The sequence below is a fragment of the Poeciliopsis prolifica genome, unplaced genomic scaffold (genome assembly GCF_027474105.1).
Source record: "Poeciliopsis prolifica strain line A6 unplaced genomic scaffold, Auburn_PproV2 SCAFFOLD009, whole genome shotgun sequence".
In the NCBI taxonomy this organism is placed as follows: Eukaryota; Metazoa; Chordata; class Actinopteri; order Cyprinodontiformes; family Poeciliidae; genus Poeciliopsis; species Poeciliopsis prolifica.
Window position 1 is genome coordinate 4,731,181 of NW_026562384.1, and position 21,879 is coordinate 4,753,059.

General features: G+C 39.0%; 1 protein-coding gene and 2 long non-coding RNA genes across 4 annotated transcripts in view; 2 read left to right on the forward strand and 1 right to left on the reverse strand.

Moving 5' to 3' along the window:
- Nucleotides 1-21,879, reverse strand: part of tenm2a (teneurin transmembrane protein 2a) — a 272,708-nt gene that overhangs the window by 242,402 nt on the left and 8,427 nt on the right. The window lies entirely within an intron of this gene.
- The window catches only part of LOC129362635 (uncharacterized), a 77,343-nt gene that overhangs the window by 21,827 nt on the left and 33,637 nt on the right, over nt 1-21,879 (forward strand). The gene's annotated exons all lie outside the window — the stretch shown is intronic.
- On the forward strand, nt 2,672-4,808 carry LOC129362634 (uncharacterized). Its single transcript, XR_008606253.1, has 4 exons — nt 2,672-2,869; nt 3,817-3,900; nt 4,474-4,564; nt 4,729-4,808. It is a non-coding gene; the product is annotated as an uncharacterized LOC129362634 (long non-coding RNA).

Here is a 21,879-nt window from a genome sequence, read left to right on the forward strand (position 1 = left end):
CATTTCGCAGCCTAGTTTTGTAATACTGAATTTGTGTTATATTCAAAAAAAGAAAAAGTAAATCCTTGCACTTTCAATAACAAATATCTGAATTTAAAAGAAAAAAAAAACAGCATTTCCTTTGAAATAGCTCTTTATTTAACTTGATGCATATAGCGTCACTTATGTCTCTCAATTACAAAGATGTTAATGATGAAGCGTATTGCTGCACACTGCTGTATGTTTTTACATTGTCTAACAAAGATTATGGGCAATTTGATTCAGATCCTTTCTGGATTCAGATCCTTTCTGGATCTGAATCACTTAATTTAACCGACATGTTTCTGAAAATTTCAAACAAAGCAAAAAATGAAAAATGGGATCTGTATTTAAAGTCTAATCTGTTCTCTTGCCATTCATTACCGAAACATCCCTGGTACGAGTTAAATAGGCACAGATCAGAGAGGTGCTCTGCTCTTTGCTGAGGGCTAACATAAATCCAGTGTTATGTTGCATTTCAAATCCGCTAGTGAATGCAAAAATCATGTGTTAGGTAGATAACATGTAAAGATCTGTGCGTGCTTTTTAAACGTCCCCGGTGGCTTCAGGTAATTCGCTCCAGATTCGAAGAAACATTCAATACAAGGAGAGTTTTTTGGGTTTTTTTTCTCCCCTCTCCTTTCATTTCTTTCTCAGACTCTTTTATCACCCTCTTCTTTTTTAACCAGTCTGCAGAGAGCAGAGGAGAAAGGCCTTGAATAGTGATGAATGTGTGCCGTAATGCAACTTAAGTTCAGCTGAGAGATTCATTAACAAACTCTGATGTGCATGCGTGTTTTTCCTTTCTCTTTCCCTTTCTTGGCCGCATCACTCTCAGCACAGGGGTTTTTTTTTTTGGCTGATGTTAAAAAACATTATCCTCTGTCAAGGTTACGCTTCCTCTCATTTCCCCCGATTCCTCTGTTTCTTCTTGAAAGTAATTGTTCCGCGCTATGGCTATGTGAGTTATTAGTTGGATCCTCTGGCAGGAGTGTGGGCTAAATGGAATGGTGTCAAGAGTCTGGCTGCCCTGCTGTGTGGGAGGATGACTGGGAGTTAAATAACAACAGCCAAGAGAAAGCAGAGCATCTCTCCTTATTTTTGTTATTATTATTTTTTTTCCGCTTCGTTTCGGATTACACGTGAATTAGTATGAGACCATAGCACCTCTCCCGCCCCTCGATTTCTCTTTTTTTTTCTCATTACAGCTCTGGAACGTTGGCTCAACCTCGGTCTAACGCTGGTGTCCCTGCTGCAGCACAGATTTATTCTTGGTCAGAGAAAGGGAGGCTCTTGTAAGTGTGAAGTTGTGTGTACGCGGGCGAGTGGGATGACAGCGCTGTGATGTTAAAGGAGAGATGTTTGCCGTGACAGCTGCAGTACCTGGAGGGTAGGAGAAGGATAAAGCAGCGAGGTGCATAATTTCCGCATTTAGGCTGAGACACTGGGAGAAAAAAAAATAAAAAATGAGCGCGGCGCAGAGGAGGAGGATAACAAGCATGCTAAATGAATGGAGATTAAAGATGGAGAAGAAATGAGAAAAGAGACATTCGTATGTCACCGGTACGTTTCATTGCCGGAAAACGCAATCCTCTCTCGGTCTGGAAACAAAGTATTTTCGCAGCAGTGATGAGGCATAGTTGCAGCGAATTGGTATTAATGCAGCTTCATCTTTTTGAAATTATATCAGGCAGCAACCGCGAACTTTGATGTATTCTACTGGGATTTTAGGTCACCTACCAACACAAACCAGAGCATAATCATACACTGTAAAAAGGAACCTCAGGGGTTATCACATTAACAAAAGAATATCATGTACTGTTAACTAAATAATTCCATGTTTGAGCCAAAAAACATGATACAATCATGTTGCATAAACAAGATATTCCACAAACTTCAACGTTTATAAAATTGAATCATGTTGAGCGAAACATGATTCATTATAGTCAGACCGATCCTATGCTGAAGACCACGAGTGAGATCACGGGATATCACGCAAGTTCACGCGAGAATACGCGAGACAATCGGTTTTCTCTCGCAAATGGAATAAAATGTATTCAAGGTGAGATAACGTGATTCAATTACGTCAGCTAGATCTTCCGCCAAAAAAAAAGAACGTCGGGGCGTATTACATTAACAAAAAAAATATCATGTACCTTTCACACAATAATGTTGAAGCGAAAACGTGATAAAATCATGTTGGATAAACAAGATATTCCACGACTTCACATTTATAAAATTGAATCATGTTGAGCGAACATGATTCATTATAGTTAGACTGATATTGTGCTGAGGACAACGAGTGAGATCACGGGATATCACGCGAGAACACGCGAGACAATCGGTTTTTTCTCTCAACTGGACTAACGTGATTGAATGACGTTATCTCAACTTGAATACATCTAATTAACATATATATACCCACCGCGGGTGGTTCTTATCCTCTGAGCTCGGGTCCTCTACCAGAGGCCTGGGAGCTTGAGGGTCCTGCGCAGTATCTTGGCTGTGCCAAGATATATATATATATATATATATATATATATATATATATATATATATATATATATATATATATATATATATATATATATATATATATATATATATATATATATACGTTTTTTTTTTTTTTTTATTCAATATCAATATTTGTCAAAGTTAATCTAATAAAAAAAAACACAGTGACGTCAGTTCCAAAGCGCTATTGTGTCAGACTCATCTCCCGCTGAAGAGGATCCAGCGACATCAAGAGATTACGGAAAATCACGCGAGATAACTGGCTTGCACCTTGTTGGGTTTTTTCAAGGGCAGAGGGGAGATTCCTGGCGTGCATCTACTTAATTTGAAGAAGGTAAGAGTCAAACTATTTTCATCTAAATCCATATAAAAATATGTAACTTAAAATTTCTCTACCATTTTCTACTTGTTCCATACTTGCGTCACATTATTTCATGTTCTGTAGATTAAGTCGGTTAGGTTAAGGCAGATAGCTTTTTGTTTACATTTATCGCCGCACCATGTTAGGTACATTCTGTGCGAAAAAAGTCTGCAGAGCCATATGTAGTGTAAGGGTCACAAAGCTGCTGCCAGAGACACAAATGGACCCCAGAAATGTCACAGTTTTGCTCCTCCTGAGCTCCCTGGAGGTTTAGTGGATTTTTATCTCTAACATCAGTCTATTTCTAACTATTTTAATTCTATTTCAGTAATGTTACTATGGAGGTAAATGTAGATACACACACTTTGGTACCTTTCTATCATCATCGAGATTCTTAATTAATTATGGTAGTAAAAAGTCCTACATTTCAGTCGGTGAAACCTGCAGAAAGCATTGCTTTCTGAGCTTTGTTAAATGTTCCTAAATACCTGTTAGTTATGGATTTCTAGTATATTTTGTCAGGTTAAAACTCTCAATGGATTATCCATTATTACAGACTTGAGCTTTCTATTTTTTTTTTTCTTTAAAATACATATTCCTCTGCTGTAAAGATGTTGGGGTTTTTTGGACTCTTCTTTGTTGTCCCCAAATAATTGTAGCTCAGAAACAATATTGAAGTTCATTGGTAAAATTGGTAAATTTTGAAATGTTGATGTTTTTTGTGTTGATTGTGCTCATTTTGACCTATGTTACTATTGCTTTCTACCATGTTCAATTCACCATTGTTCTGCACATACGTCTTGCATGTGTCCAGTGGGTTATATTCATGAGGCATTCAAGGGACTTGTACTAAAAGATACAACTCAGTTCACTATGAATTGCATATTTTAATGGCTGAAAATATATCTGATCTCTTTCAGAACATCACCTGTCTGTAATCCACCTGCGTAAGTACTGGTCAAGGGGCTCATCGGCTATCAAGTTATAGATTTCAGTGGCTAATAGTAAGTTTTGCCAGATCTAAAGTTACTGAATGTAGTGTTAGAGAGCTTATAGAGCTAGAGTTCAGCTAAACATTTATTTGGCCAGTCTGTTTTATTTGTCTTTATTTGCGTGGGGATGTGGAAATGTAAGGAGTGTAGTCTCTCTCTGTCTCGTAGATATGACCTGTTAAAACATTTTACACTTAAACACCGGCATATGCGACGTTATCCATGCCCACACATAGACTCCATGTACTTGTAAGACATGGAATGCTTTGCATATTCATTTAAGTAGAAGGATATAGACTGTGTTGACCATTCTGTACTTTTCACATATTTCTTTGGTGATATATTCATGTCTTTATTTAAACCTCTAACAGCTTCAGTTAGATGTTTAAATAAAATGTTAAACTCCATTTTAGTCATGGCATAATGAAGGGATACTAACAATTTTAACTATCTTTCAAATACACTGCAAGCCACTCATCACTTTTGTTGTTACTTCCTTTGAATGTAGCCATGTTTTCAAGTGTGTGAACCTATACTGCTGGAGTTTTGAGATTGTTCTCATTGTTTTTTGATCTGCATATTTAGGAAGACACTGCTGAGGTCAGACGAGAGTGCATCCTCAAATGTCTGTGTGTACCTAAATGAAGATCCAGAGAAGCTGGTGAGGGAGTACATGGTATGTTAAATTCTCTTTGTGTTTACAATAGAACTCCTAAAAGTTGTTAAAATACTTTCACCACTAAGGTCCATGAATGAATCAATCAATGTCAGTCTTAATTTATTTACTTAATTACATGTGAATTGTCTCCCCCCCCCAATACCCTTCCCTAACTCCCTTAGGACGTTGATGAATGAAATGGCCAAAGCCGAGACTGTCCTCGGAATCGTCATTTGAGCAGAGGGTGCCGATGCACATCTGGTTGGGATTGTCCTGGAGGAGGTGGAAGTTATGAACAGCTTGGGCAGTGTATCTTCTGCAATAGTGATGCTGCTGGGACTAATCTACGCACTAAACTTGAGCTACCCTCAAGTTTAGTGCGTTCAGCACTCAACTTGCTCAGTAACTCAAGCATACCTTTGAAGTAATACAGAAATAATAATGAAATTGGATGGAAAGAACTTATCAAAGAAAGCACAAGTTCTCAATATGAAACTCGCTGCTAAGTTGAGTTTCATATGGAAAATGAGTGTTTAAAGTCTGCAGTAGAAAAGATTTATATTGTTACAGTTCTCTAAGTTGAGCAACTATACTGACATGTTTTATGTTGTAAAGAATTGGCTGGGAATGAAACTGTAACCTTTTTGTAGTTGTTTTTTTATTTCAATGTCCAACTCAGCTGTGTTTTGTGCTGTGTAAAAAAACGATGTATAACAATTCTGAAAATACAATTGTGTTGTACCTTTCTAATTGTTGAGTTCTTCCTACACTTTCACCTAGTGCTATCTTAAAATGCTTGATTAACGCTTGAAAATATGTCTTTGAATTAACGTCATGAAATAATGGAAAGGATTTCCACATGATTAACTAGCTGTCTTTTAGCATGAAGCATATTTGTTGAGCTAACTTGCTTTTAGTGAGTTGGACCTACTGAATCAGGTAGTGTGAAGGTACCACTGTAAAATAAGGTGGTTTCAACTAGATTCGTCTTAATGAAGTTACATCAATGATTTGGTCCTAAACATTGCAGATTAGTTGGGCTGGCTGTATTGCATTACACTGGGTCACGCTATAGTAACTGAGTTAAAGGAACCTTTAAAACATATGTTGAGCCAACACATTTCATTTGAATTTGAATAACCTTAATGAATGGAGTTGAGCCAACTCATTTGATTTACAATCATCCATTGCATTACCATAATTCTGGTTAAGCCAACATATTTGGTTTAAATTAGAACAACCTTAATGAATTATGTTTTGCCAACTCATTTAATTTATATAAAGAATAACCACAATATATTACGTTGAGCCAACATGTTTGATTTAGAATCACCCATTGAATCACCATTGTAACAAGTTGAGCCAACACATTTGCTTTACATTGGAATAATCTTAATAATTAGGTTGACCTAACACATTTGCTTTAAATAGGAGTAACACAAGTACATGGTGCTGAAATAAAGCAAGTAATCAGGTGGAAATCCTTTCCATAATTTATGTTCATCCAATGACTTTTTTTTCAGTGTAGAAGGAAATGCATCAATTTTATTTTATTTTTTACTTCAACAAATCTGGAAAGTGAGGTGTGTTTGTACATAACCCTCTCTACTCTGTTAGCCCAAAATATAATCCAGTGCAACCAGCCGATCAATCTCATTATTAACGCACCTCTTCTGTAAAAAGCATCAAATGTTTGCTAAAGACAAACAGTGATGAAGATTAAGTAACACAGCAAGAATAAAGTCGTGGGGAACTTTAAAGCTCACCTACATGATAAAATAAATATCTACAAGGAGCACAGTAAATTAAGATCTAAATTCAACTTTTTATCCTGCATGCAAAGTATGCGACAATGCACATCGCTACCATGTAACAGTCGTGGCAAAATCGGGATGGAAGCCAGTGAGAGGTTGCAAAAGAGGCATGAATGTTTATCTTCCACCAACATAATGAGCCTGAGATTTCAACGGAATGCTAAATCAAAGGATGTTCACATGTTAGAAAACTCTGCAGAAAATAAAATAAAGGCCCAGTCAAAGTCAAAACGTGAAAGTCGAGGTTTACAATCTAACCAGATTTTAAAAGTCTTAAAAAAAACGTACATTTCAAACGTTGGTAGAGACATATTGCGACAGACTGACAACTTGTAGCAACAGGTGATTCTATAAAGTATCGTCTCAAGAGGGTTGACTACAAATGAATTCAATTTTTCTTCTAAAAGGATTTGATAACCTAACCTTAGGCTATGTTTCTTCCTGCTTAATTAGGCACCGATTTGTGTTGATGTAGCAGACAAAATCTCACTGAAACACATCAAAATTTTACAGAGCGTGCCGTAACACAACCCGCTATTCAAAGGGGCTTTAATAGTTTAGGCGACAGCGTCGCGCATGGTGTTGCATTGGCATTTCACTCACACCACTCATTACAGAGAGTCCCGGAATCAAAGCTGACAAAGCGAACTAAATGTCCCTGTGTCTTTTGTTCCATATATTCCACTTCCTGCTTGCCTTGCCCACAATCCAATCTCAACTGCTGACATTTCAGTGGCAGGACTAGGGTGTTTTATGCCCAGTGGCAGCTGGTCCGGTCCTCAGACACTATTCATCAGGAAGTATTGACTTAATGAAGAAACATTGTAACAATATTCCCCGCTGGACCAGATTTCCTTAACGCACGACACTCTGTCCACGTAATGCAGCGCCGCGTCCTGATATCTCCCTTTAAACATCGAAACCGCACAAGGATCCGTTGATGCGAGCTACGCGGCTCCTCGTCTTCCCATGTCAGTGTCTGAATTGCTTGTGCAAAGAGAGCTGCCCTATTAAAAGCTACAGGAAAAAGCAGGCCGCCTTTGTCCCATTACTGCGCAGCGGAGCTGATGTTAGTGAAGCTGGCAGCCATGGATGACTGGGAGCCACTGAGGCCTTGGTCAGCTGACATTATCCTGCCTCTCAAATGTTATCCAGCCCCGCAGCAGTGTGTGTGCCTGTGTTTTGCGTGTGTGCTGCATGTCCTTGTCCAAGTGCAGCTAAGGGATGGCACTGTGTCTGCAGGTAGACAAGAGAGGAAGGGAGAAAGAAACATGGAGACACAGAGTGTTGTAATGTGAGTGGATCTAAGCTCTGATCCTCTTTTAGTCGGTGTGTGTTTGCGTGTGTGTGTTTGAGGGATGCAATCAGGGTATATATGACGTTTCAACAAGAGCTAAAGATTGGAAAGGATCAGCTCCAAGGCAGCGTAAGCCAAACAAAAATAAAATGGGAAAATAACTCCACCGTTTTCATCATATCTATGCATGTTTGGGTTTCGTGTTGCTGTCGCCAGGGTGAAAAGCCACATCTGGTGCCAGATTATACACAAGTAGTCAGAGCCAAACCGAAAAAGAATAAATAAATAAAAATCGCCAGGGGTATGTCGGGTCATCGACCATTAAAATTTTGTCACAGCTGTAACAGAGCCAGAAGTCTGAACAGAGCAGAAAAGGAGCAGAGATTAGCTCCGTGCGCTTTGCTGTGGGGATGAGGGCTGAAACCCCGACGCCCGGTCCAGATGGGTCAGCAGCACAGAGCCAAAGCCCTCCTTAACCTGCTGGATCAGGGAATCAGCCATACTTCACAGCTGAAGCAAAGATCACACACGCACACACGCCATCTCCCACGGACACACTCGCACGGTTCGGAGATCCATCTCACAGTCGCACCAGGTGTAGCCAATCAAATCACTTTAAGCATTCCCTCCATGGCGCTAAAGCGAAAGTAAAAAAAAAAAAAAATACAAAAAAAAAAAAAAACAGTTCACTGCATTGTTGCAGTTGTAAAGTAGTAATTGCTGATCTTTATAGACTGAATGTCATAAAAAACAAACATCAATTTATTTGAGAAAAAGAGCAGTAATAGAGTGCACTTAATATTCTGCCTTACAGACTTGTTTATTTTCATGTGGACTGGAGCATTAGAGACGCCATTATAAGGCAGCTCATATTGGCCCGCCGAGGCTCGGTCTAGCCCGTGTAACAAGCACCGTGATGCTGAAACATTTATGCAACATCGCCCAACATTACAGCTTTTAGCGTTTGCCACAGAGAGCTGTTTGGTCCCCGGAGACGATCGAGGATGCTGCGAACGCGCCGAAGTCGTTTCCTGTCAGTTACTTCTTTCCATCTCCAGCCGTGCGGAACCTAATGAAAGAACACAATTTAAACCCCATTCCCACCCCGAAAAAAAGCATCCATTAACTTGTTTGTGCTTTTTAGAGTTTATCACTAATTAATGCAGAATTAGCGCGCTGATTGTCCCCGATAACGTCTCATTGTCAGGAAGAGATTTTGAAAATAGTTCCATATCCAGCGAGCGACTGAATCCATCGAGTGAAACGCTTGCCTCGAGGAGAAAAAGGAAGGCGAAACAGGCATGTGATAATAGTCGGCAAACTGAAAGGTGCACAGACAGATGAGATGAGCTCAACCTTCAGATGTTTACTTTTTTTTTTTTTGTCATGTCATTTGAAGGATCAAATTTTCATCTAACTTCAATGTATCTCAAAAGCAGAATGACAAGTTTGAATTTAGCTCAGAATGTCTGGTTATATATTACGCAGCTGGGTCACATACTTGTTGGAGTATGTCTATATTTAAATCAAATTTATTATGGAGTTCCAGAAAAAAAAAAATCACTTGTGGCTGTGAAGCCACAAGTGATTTTTGTCAAAACCACTTTCCTATGGTTTGGGTTTGGACCAGGCGGCTGAAACTTAGATGAAACTGGAGCTTCCAACGTAAATAATTTCAGACTGGTTTGGGAATGAGGGCTACCGTAGCACAGCTCCCTTGCAAGAAGGTCATGGGTTCAAATCCTGGCCTGGGGACTTTCTGCATTGAGCTCGTATGTTCTGGTACCGGCGCAGTACAAGACATGACTGGTAGGTCAATTGGCTGCTCTAAATTATATTTAAGTGTGAGCATAAGTGTGTGCATGGTTGATTGTCCTGGGTGTGTCTCTGTCCATGATGAACTTTACCTCTTGCACAGTAACTACTGGATGTGATGCACAATGGATGGATGGGTTTGGAACGGCCTCCCCCAAAACACAGAGATTTGCCAACTAAGAAGTCTCTTTTATGCAACAAAACTAATTGAACTTAATCAATATTTTCTTCACTAATATTCTCAAATATTCTGGTTTATCTTGGCTACAGAACATATGTTTAGATTTGAGACTGGGTGTATAATTTTCACCATAAGTGGCTGAAAGAAAACACCCCAAGTCTTTCATTTGAAGTTGCTTGTTCTCTGACGTTTCCAACCAGAGAAAATAATGGAATAAATTTGCCATTAATTTGCCAATAACGCCAAATGTCACCTTTTAACTGGAGCTGCAAGATTGGCTATGTGCATGTTATTATCACATCTAACTTAAATGGCAGTGAAAATAAAAAAATACAGAATTAGTTTTTATTACTTTTAAAGTATCCCTCAAACCCCGGTGGGTCGGAGTTTCCAAAGTTAAGCTCGTTCATTCAGTTTCCCAACAAACTTTCTTCTGAAATCCCAAACTGGTTTACCATAATCTCACTTTGCTCAGGCAAAAAGAAAAACAAGCACAAACCTCTAAACAGCGCAGATGCCAGGCTGAATTTTCTTTGCCACTAATACGCCAAAGATGTGCATAATGTTGGGTCAAAACAGAGGTTAGACAAGTGATAAATATAGGAGGGGGATAAAGGAAAAAACAAAAAAACTAATTCCCAATTCAACCTCTATTTTTTTTTGGGGGGGGGTAGAAACATAAAAGAACCAATCCATTATCCGAGCACCACCCCCGCTGTGCTGATTCCCTTCAGCTATTAGCAGCTTAGGACACAAATAGATCACAGAAGATATTAAAAAGCAGCAGGAATCTAACAGTTTAAAAAGCCCGTTGTAATCCTCGCCGCTACGGAAGTTAAAAAAACCCCCAACAAAACAATATTTGAATGAAGTAAAATTAGTCAATCCCTTTCATTTTAAAAGCCATTGTTAAGTTTTAGATAAAGTCTGTTTTTTTTTTTTTTTTTCTGCTTTTGAGATGAGAATTGAGGAGGATTAAAAAAAAGACATGACAAAAACAGGTCATTTTTTTCCCTCCCCCCTTTTCTAGGCAAACATGACTCAAAATAATCAAGGGCAATATTTTAACCCTGCTGAGCCAGTAATATGAAATTCTTGGCTTAGACAGCAGCAGTGCAGAAGCCGGTGCAATAATAAAAACTCCGGAGATAAATGTAATGTTGTTCATAAGAGTGCAAATGCACAGCTATATAGCAGGGATTGTTTTCAAAGCTGTGTCTTACAAATCCCAGACAGAGATTTGTGCTTGGCGGGGAATAAAACAGTGCCAGTGCAAGTGGAAGAGCTGATATTAGCCGGTGGCATCGTTGAGCTGACAGGAACGCAAAACTCTTACATAGGCGCAAATTTGACACTTGCCCTCAAAGACGTTTGATTCTTTTTTTGTTTTTTTTTACGTCTTTTTATGACGACCGCATTCGTCGATGTGTTTGATCAGACAGACTGAAACAAAGTAGTGCATAACTGTGACTTTTTTCACTTTCAATAATAAATGTCTGAGGGTTGATATCGGCCAATACCGATCCGATAAAGAAAATCTGCTGAATTGACTTAAAAGTTGGGTTTGTTATTATTATTATTATTTTATAATTTTTTTTAAACACAGACATAAATGCACTGAATTTACATGTTTATTTGAAAATCCTACACCAGTATGGTACATTTAAATACACCAGTAGCATCACTCGCTTGGTCAAATATCTTAAAACAGCGCCACTTTAATTCTTTCAGTCTGTGAAATCTAGAGTAAAACAGCCAGCATAAAATATATACTAAAGAGACTCAAACCGACAAAAACAATTGGTTGATTAGCTTGCTCAAATATGTAAAAATAAACGTCCTTTCAAATGGTTCAGAAAGTCTAATTAGGAATTCTACAAAAGATATAAAAAATCAAAGCATAAGACATGATATACATACCTCCCAGAGATACAGTTTTAATGCAGGGACTCATAATGAGCTGCCAAACTCACTATCCACCATGAAGAAGATAAACTGTTTCGTTCTTTTGGAGATACTGCAAGCACAGCACATCTATTGTCCCAGAAATTTCTTAATCCAAGCTATCATCTGCATTTCCATTGACTGTATAATTATGCAAATTGGAATTATGAAACTAAATGTGCTTAATGGAAATATGCCAATTTAGGCAAAAAATCAAAATCAAAAATACGCTTTTTGATGAAAATGTTTCAGCTGCATCAAAAATCTGGGCATTTCATAAAGCTGCAGTGGAAACGCTTTGATCGCTTCCCGCTCCTGACCTGACCTCTCATTTTTTTAGAAATCTGCTTTGTGGTCGGCACCATCCTTTGGCCCTCGGTGTTATTGTTTCAGCCGGTGGTCACAAAAACGCGGACATTTCGAAATGACTGCAGAGACGGCACAGGGTGAGCAGGCGGCACAGAGGGCAGGGGAACTTAGAGACCGCGCAAGATTTGGCTCTTGGGCAGAAAATCACTTTCCAGCAGCGAGTCGACATCGAATGAACAATTACAGCTGCAAAAGATGAGTTTAGATCAAAGTGCGTGTTTGTGACTGAACCAGGGTGGCCGAGTAAAAAATACACCACACTTTTCAGATTCTTTTTTTTCAAACTGAAAACCTTTTCTTCCACTTTACAATTACACACTACGAGATTATCTGAGAAGGAAAACCACATCTTGTTTTCTCTTTCGCTCTTCATGTTCCGTAAGCTTTATTTTCATTACTTCATTCATATCCTGTTTTCAACTCAGTTGACTGAGCTCCTTTTTTGGGGGGGAAGGGGATAAAAAGAATCCGTGTTGAGGAAGAATAAAATGCGAGCAGTCATATTAAACATGAGGGAGTTTAAGTGATTACGTCGCTGCGCCTCCACAGCCCAAATCCACGAAAATCCATGCTGCTAAATCCATGAAAATAGCACAGTATGCGCATGTTTGCTCAAAATACGCGCTCTGAGTCGGAGCTCAGAGCCGTTTCTTTTCCTTTTGGTCAAATTTGGGTTGAAGCTCGCTCTCACACATCCGACACTGTCCTCATAGCAAATATTTGAAGTGAGTTCTGTTTTTTTTTTTCTTTTCCTTTCTTTTCTCCAGACACATTTCCAATTTAGTGTCTAATCACGGAGCTGTCAGCATTTTAAGGGGAAGAGTCAGAGTACTGTCTGCTTCTCATGCAGGCTGTTTTGACAAGATCAACTTTGGTTTGACAACATGTCCCAGCTTTAATTTCACTCAGCCAATGATGCATTTCATTTTCTAAACCCTCAAGCATTCGGCGGCTCATAACATTAGACGCTAAATCTTATTTTTCTTTTTAGCAGGGATTTATTAATTGCGGGAAATACATCCTGTTATGTGGACATATTCGTCCCGTCATCAGTAAGAGTTTAAATGTCTAATAAAAGCTGAAGGCCAAGAGGTGAGAAAGGCGGTTCGTGTGTCAAGGTGCTGGAAAAACAGCAACAACGGAAACACATTAAATTCCTGCTTTTGCAGGAAGCAGCAGGGTAATTAATTGTTTATTAAGCACATAATCTGGACATAGCATCACTGCCTTTCTAAACAAATAACATAAATTAGCACAGTAATGAGTTAGCCGCACAATTATTTCAAATGCCGCGACAGATTGCCTAATTAGTCACTTTATATCACTCATATCGTTATTCAGGGAAAACCTCAATTTCACTGACCTGCACAATCAGCTGAACTGCAGCCTGCATTAACTGGTGGCCGAGGGTTTACAACAGGTATTGCAGCGGATCGGTTTATTTCATCTTGTAAACTGTGCGGATGGGCTTGCAAATTCAATTCTTGTTCAGCTTAGTCGACTTAAATCCAAACTGATTCGGTCAGCATTTTCCTGAAGCCCGAGCAAGCTGTGTGGATGGGTTAATTAAGCAGAGGTCCGACTGAAACGGGAACGCTCCAGACAGAATAACTCCAACAGTCCGACATCAAAATGCTAAAAGCAGCCGGTTTGTCTACAGTACTGTGTTGCATTAAACAAAACATCAGCATTTGTCAAGTTGACTGAATTTTCTTAACGCCTTCGTTTGTTACTCATTGTTTGTGCGGCTTCTTTCCAGCAGACTGACATAAACCTACGCATGACCAAAAATGTCAAACAGATTTTAAAAAATGTACCGTAGGCCACAAGCTGGGACACACTCATCAGTGTTTGTGTAACTTGTAGGTGACTTTTGTTTAGAAAGATAATGTTGTACAGCCATCACAGGTATGCCGTAATAATAATAAAAAGTTTTTTGTTACCAATTCCAGAGTGAAATATTTCAAGCCTTTATTTCTTGCAAATGTAATAAATTATTTATTTGGCTTAACACAAAATAAATGCACAGAATTCAGTGTTTCGCATGATTTAAAGAAAGAAGGAATATTTTTAAATAAAAAGAAGCGGCAGATTTTGAAGTATGTTCATTTCTATGCACTCCATAGTTGGCTGAGTGAAGCTTTCCCAAATCCTGGAATGAATTTTGTTTTGAATGTTGTGGTAGTCCCCGTTGATGAAGTATTGTTCACTACCACACTTTGCACTTCCACTCAATTTTCCTTGAATATACTGGGATACAGCCCTCAGTGGACAGCTAGCTCATTTAGCAATGACCTTTTGTAGTTTCTCCTACTTGTGGAAAGTTTCTCGATTGTCATCCCCATGAATGTGACCCCGACTGAAATACCATTTAGACCTTCAGGTGTTTCCAGTTGTTCAGCTGATGCCAGGAGTTTACAAACTTTTCCCACAATATTAAAATTGAAATGTGGGTCTTTGTTGTTTTGTAAGTCAAAGTTATGAAAACTGCAAGAAACAGATTTTTGTTTCACTGCTTTAATAAATCAATGCATTCCACGACTTTCACTTTCTGAAATTATCAATAAAAAAAACATTCAACTTTTTCACAATATTCCATTTCTTGATATTTTTGCTGTAAGGTTTTAATTATCTCCAAAACGACATTGTAACCTGACTTTTCTCTCAAGATTTACGGTAAATTTTATAGAGCTGCACAACATATGAAACTGCAGTCCATCAATATTTGCAACGTTGCAGCAAAATCTGATGGAATCTTGTAAGAGTTTCATCGCCCTCAGTGCATATAAATATAAATATTTTGTGATCGTGACGCTAAAGCTCAAATAAGAGGGGTGGGAAACTGGTGGAGAAAAAAAATAAAATAGAAATGCATCAGAAAGCAGCCGCTGAGTCATAATCAATATTGTCATCACGATATTCAACAATAGCAGCACAATAACATGTTTGTCTTGCAACTCTGGCGCAGTTTTTAATAAACACTGAACGTTTTTATTTTTTTTGCTTCCAGAACATGTTAAAGCAACAAAAGTGGATAATAAATAAAAAAACATATATGGGCCACTGTTTATGAAAAGCGCAACCCATAAATGGCTGATGGCAAAGCTGATCATTTAAGACCTGAATTTCTTTTGTGAAATCACATACAGTAACATAAGAGAAATAATGAGAAAACAAATTCTAATAAACATCTTTAGGCTCAACATGCATGCTGACAAGGTTTCTATGACATAATACAGATGAAAAATCAAGACTCTGCAACAGAGACAGCGGGAACGGTTAGAATAGAAATCATTGCATGTGCATTTATCTCTCTCTCACACACACATACACATCTCTCACAACTAAAAATAAATCCGCACAAACACACAAAATCATGTCTCAGAGGGCTCATTCAGGCAGAAGCACAATATTATCCTTACATCAACATGTTTCATAATGGCTCACATGTGAGTATTGAGGCCGTCATGCATAAGCAGTGCAGACAGGTCACCTCTCCATGCGCGTGTTGGCTTAAGGTCGGTGTCACAGACCAGAAATGCACACAGAGTATTGAACCATCGTTCAGCTGAACTTGCTGTGTTGCGGACGAGGAGATTCACCTGAGATGGGTAATAGGATGGGATTTCACAATAAATGACATCGCCATCATTCATCCCCCTAAAATGGCACTCTTCTGCTCTCGCAAATGTTTGCATCAGATAATCGACTCTGCTTTTGTTAACAACTGAGCGGGATAAAGAGTGAAGTTCTGAATTGAGGGATCTCTCTAAGTAGCCGAGTATATCAAATAATGTTTAGGCAGACATAGTTCTGCGCAGAACACCGCTTTGAAATGTGTTCGCTTTGTTTTTTTTAGCTTTTATTCTTGGCAAAAATTGCAGTGGTTGTCTTATTAGATAAGGAAATTAATGCCGGGGGAAAGCTAGTCTGTACGTGTGAAAGCGTAGCTTTCCCAGCCGTCTTAGGGGGAGGCTTTGCAAAATCAAGCAGAAAAGATTACATGCAGACGTAACAAAACAATATGATCACAATCTGGTTGCAGTTAATTGACAGATTCTACTGAACGTTACCGGGGATAAAGTTCTTGCATCATTAAAATATGCATATTTAATTCTTTTTTTTTTTTGGTTTAAGAACATTAGCTAAATTTTGTAGTAGCGTAATTATATTATTTTAAAAGGGTTGGATTGTTGGGAATTTAATTGATAAAATAGGAAGTTATTCCTGATTTTTTTTTTTATTTGACAATGTTAAAGCTGTAAAAATAGACAAAGTTTGACTATATCTGGCTTAAATAAAATCTTGCTTAAGCAAGAGAACAACCAGCCAAGACCATTCATTGTTTTGTCAGAATATAGCACAGGGAGGGAATTATTGTCATGATGTTCATATGGGTATCAGTTTGACTGTTGCAACTCTAAAAAGGGGAATCCAATCATCTTGCACAGTGAATTTGCAAATTGACTTCACCAGAGCATGCACTAAATTATTGATGGTGCTTTGGTGGCAACAAAATTGTACCCATTTAGTTTAGGCAAATGATTTTAATGTAATGGTCCAAATGATGTAAGGTGGTCCACAATCATATTACGGCCTTTATTCAGAAAAAAAGGGAAATCGGTTTTGCCTTCTGTAACAACTGGTCTTGTCAAGGCGGCTAAAAACGTAAGCTGATTTAAGATACATCACAGCAGTTCTTCATAATTTATGCTCATAAAATCAAAACAGCTGGTGGATAATATTCCATGACTGCAAAATTCGAGGGGCTTTTTGTGTATATATTTTCCTAGAATTGGCTCGTCACACATTCCAGGGATGTCGTTGCCTTTATGGAAAGCCTTTAATATTAAGATGACTGAGTCATAGTTACATGTTTAGTAACTGCCTTCACCCTGTCACTTTAAACAAAATGTTAGTAGTCTGAATTCCCAGTTATCAATCACATTGAAATGACTGAAGAAACTATAAATAAAATGGCCGCATCTTTCTGCAGGAAGGAGGTCAAAGTTGGTGGGCGGAGCTAAATACAGGAAAGAAACTGCAAAACACTAAAGACTGTGACAGAGAACCCACTACCCTAAACATGAACAACCCTAAACATATAGCCTGTGCCACAATAAAATTGTTTTTTAGTGAATATCTTCAGGTGATAGAACGGCCTAGTCAAAGTCCAGGTCTAATTCCAATTGAGTTGTGGCGAGACATCCGAACCGACTGAGCCATTCTATGGTGTCGAACCCCAATTCAATACGCTCGATTTGGCAATGAGACGACGCTGAGTAAGAGCAGGAGGAGGGAGAACATAGGAACCCAAATTACAGCCGGCTGTGAATGCTCCCTATCACAATAAATGAATTCATTTAACAAAGATGTGTTCAGCCACCCCCTGTGCTTCGATGAGTTTAACTATGGAACAATTTGTTGAAGTGTTTTCAAGTAACACAGCTTCAGATGCAGCTTGTGGTATTTAGACTCTCCATCATCTCGCGGCGCTGGCCCGGGACTGACAAAAGAAGCATTTTGTACCTTTTGCAGAGCACCTGCATGTGCACATGTCTGTGCACAAACCCAGCTGTAGCATACAGATAGGGCCGGTCCCTTCCTTCCTCCGTGCTTATTAAGACATTGAAGCTTTTAGCACCTAGCAGCACTAATCCTATAGCCTTATGCTCACTGATACCAGAGCCAAATGGCCTTTCACAGAGGTTCTCTCAATCTCTGTATCCCCCTTCCTCTCTCTCCCTCTTTTCTGCCCCGTCTCTATATGCGAGTGTGAGCATCTGTGACTGTTAGTGATGAATGGACAAGCTGAAAGAGGAGTAAATGTGAGACACTGCACCAGCGAAGCCAATGAGGAGGGGTTTAAGTGAGAGGGGGTGGAGGGATGAGGTAAAACGGGGCAGACAGAGAATGAAAGAGGTAAACACTAAGAGAGGGATGTCAGGAAAGGGATACAGGGCTACAGATGCACACGGATGGCATACAAAAGCACTTACATGCACTCTGCCCCTGTGTTTACGTCCTGCATGCAGATGGCCCGCGCGCTCGCACCTCTGTGTGTTTGCGCCGCCACGCGCCCTACGCCGTGTGAGCGTGGACGCGTGTGCAAGGCCGAGGTAGGTTAAACTTGTACTCGTGAAGTGTTCCCAGAAGAGATTAATCATCCCGTGCTGGAATGCTGCATCTCGGTCATAAATCATCACCTGACCTCTCCCTCTCTGTCTCTCTCTTTTCTCTCTGCCACACGGAGAGAGGGAGGGGTGTGTGTGTGTGTGTGTGTGTGTGAGGAGGGGGTGAGTGTCGGGGTGAAAGGAGTGTCATTGAGGATCTGCAGTAAACAAACAGCCTTGACAAAAAGCACAAACGGAAGGAAATTATCACGTTAGTTTCCTCTCCGGGTCAAAAGTTGTAAAAACCGATTGAAGGGTAAAAGAAAAAAAAAAAAGCTAATTAAAAATGTGTCAAAAATAAAGATCTCTGAGTTAGTTTAGCAAAATAAAAAAAAATAATAATAAAAAAAGATACTTGGACAACTACAGATGGCTTTAGCTTTAAGCAGAATCAACAGTTTCTGAAGTTTGATGCTACCAGACGCTAAACTCCCACCAACCAAAAGCAATGCTTCATTTCAATGACTGCTTCATGTTTGATTTGATTGGCTCTAAGAACAGCCGCAGCCGACTTCATTTATAAGACAAGGTCGCTGGCTAAATTATATCTTCAAATTATCTGCACTTCGCATATATTCTTTTGTGTTAACCTCAGCTATTTAATTAGTATTAAAGCTCTAAATGACGCGCCTCAAGATCATTGTGAATGAAGGATGGTTAAAACCCATACAGACATGCAGGACCTTCTCAGGCTTTAAGTAAAACAACATTCTTTACACCTAAGCCACAGATCAAAACCTTGAGGACAAAGACAGGCTCATCTAAGTTGGAAACACACACAAACAACATCTATGTGTTATGAAATGAATGTCAGCTATGTTGCTCTTCAGAAACTGTTTTTATGATATTTAAGTTCAAATATAAGGTCTTGAAAAGCCACGTGGATTATTTTTGAATCTGTGTGTTGCATAGCGACTTCGTTGCATTTATCTAAAATTACAGTTGATGGACATGATGGCGACTGCAGCGGTGCTGCTTGTGGGGTCTGAGTTGTATTTAAAGACACTCCCTTGGATACAGAGAGGCAACTGGACAGACTTGGCTGTTTTTCCTTGTTACAGCCCCTTCATGGTTGTCAGACTGCATGTGTGATCTCCGAGTATTGACCCCCCCCCATTGTTAGAAGCTTCATTTTCTTTATAACCACTTTGCCATCAACAGGCTGCAGCCGTTCCCTAAATAACTCATCTCCGAGTCACTTTGGCTGAAATTTGCATTTACCCATTTTCTCTGCCGCTCGTGTTTTCGCGTTTTCCCGCCAACGTGTTCCACCGAAAATGATTCAGTGTATTATGCAAATTTGCATTCCTGGAAATAATTTATGAATTCCCCAGTGAGGGAGTCTGGCTGAACAATTCAGAAAAGCTGAACTCATCGTATTTTCTTTTGAAAACCAACAACAATTTTTGAATGTCCCTTAGAATCAGACTTAGTGCTTTTTAATGCCACTGGTGGCCTTAAATTTAACAATAATTTTTTAGACCTCTTTTAATGCACTGCAGAAACCCTGTAAATAACAATTAATAATAAATGAGCTAAATGAAGGAACGCATGTGGATGCATTTCAGGGCACAACCTTAAACACGCTGCTTCCCTCTCTAACATCGCAAAAAAAAACAAAAAAAAAAAAAAAAAAAAATCTAAATAAATCAGTGAAGATATCGAGAAGAGGATTCCACAAACTTTGTTCAATCTTGGGTAAAATTTCCAGACGTCTGAATGCGTGTACGCTCAAACAACTGCAGACAAGTTTTAATGCCAAGTTTTATCTTTCAGGAAAAAGAGACGTCACAAATATAAAGGTCATAGTGCAAAATGTGCCCAGAGACCCCAGAATAAAATGTAAAGACTTTGTGAGGATGCTGGCAATAAATGCAATGAAAAAAAAAAGCTCAGAACTGACACAGACTGAAAGGCCCCTCAGAATAAAAGAAGCAATTACTGCAAAAGCAGTTTAAAATACTATTGAAATAAAATAAAACAAAACAATATCTAAATATCTAGTTTCCACTGCTTGCTTTAGTTTCATAATAGCTTGTAAATATTTTGGTATTAGGAAAATGCAACAGGAAAAAAAAGAGAAAAAGTTTTTAAGTGCTTGGTTCTCTGTCTGACTTTTAGACAACAAAAGATCCTTCCACTCATCGTCCTGCTTATAGTTGCAGGGTCAAGAGGTCACTGGACGATTGGACATGAATATGGAAAACATGTCACACTTTTCCAGGTTTTTCTTTGTAAAATAAAAAAATAAAAAAATAATTATGTATTATTCATATTCCACTCTACAGTTAAACTGGACTCTTTGTTTGTCTCTCAAGTTGTCAATACTTTTGCAAAGCATTGAATGTTTTATTTAAGCCACACAGAAAACCTGAACTAAATTCTGGTTCTTCTTTGCTCAGTACAAAATCCAGCCTTTCCCTAATTGCACCGCGTATGGCAGAAATCCCACGGTGTTTTATTGAAGGACTTCATTATTAACAGTAACATATGCCCGCTCTTGCTAGGTAGTGACTTGCTAACTCACAGCTTCATGGCAGGAACATTTGTTTGGGAAATCTCGGTTTCCAGCTGCTCCTCAAACGCTTCAGTCTGGACTTGAGCCAAAGCAGGCATGTGAACAAACATTTGCATCAAACCTTTACATCCTTCCTCTGCGAAAGAACAGGCGGCTCATTGGACATCAGTGCTACACATGTAACAAAGGAGACATAAGAGGGGGAGCGAGAGGAGGGGGAACCTTTACTTGGTTATGTTCAAGAACAGGAAATTGATTCTTTAATATTAAAAATTCAACAGCTGAGTTTCATTACTTTCTGAACCTATTCCCTTTCCCTGGTGGAGTGGGAAAATATCACAGTTTATTAAATTACTCCACTGAAAAGTCTCCGGGGATGCCATCTTAACTCGCGTCCTCTTTCACAAGGCCATTTTAGGCTGTAACTAGACATGTCTACTTAGAAAGAGAGGCAGAAAGGGAAAGCGAGAGCAGATAAGCCACTGAGGAAGAGAAGCCGCTTTCTATATGCTGATTACATCGGCTGCCACTAAGAGTTTGAGTTATTTTGTTGGCTGGGAAATGCATGGAATCAAACGGTACCACAAATAAAAGTTAGATGAATACTGTAAATGGTGAAAGTCGCAGCGATTCCACACCAGCAGAGAGACGTCTCTGTGTGTTTGTGAATGTCCCCAAGTCTGGATGCCTATGCATCCTCCGCGATTCAGTTTTGCAGCAAATTTTTTACGGAAAAATAAGCCTGCGAGCGCCCTTAACAACGAACAACAACGATGCATTCTCCTGTAGTTTCTTTGACGTGTGACACTTCTTTTGTCCTTCAATTGTTCACTTTTGTAATTATTTTACATGCTTTAATGGCCAGATACGAGAACTCGACAGAAAATTAGCACAAAAAGCAATAAGACCTTTGAAAGAACTTAGCAGAGAGGGGATACTAATAGTTTAAGAGAACTTTAAATGATTTCAAGAAAGTCTGTCTCCTTTAAAGATATTTAAGAAAATTGAACATCACAATAGTGTTTACTGAATTTAAACATATGCCCTACAGAGAGGCTCTTACCCTCTATTCAGGAGCATATTTTCAACTTATAAAAGGCTTAAGAAATGAAAACTCCACTTTTCTCAGCTTAGGTTTTGTCAAGAAGCTCCTATCAAAGCGCCACAAGCCCATGAGGAGGCTGAGTTAAAACCGGTCGGTCAGCTGTCAGACAGAAGAAGT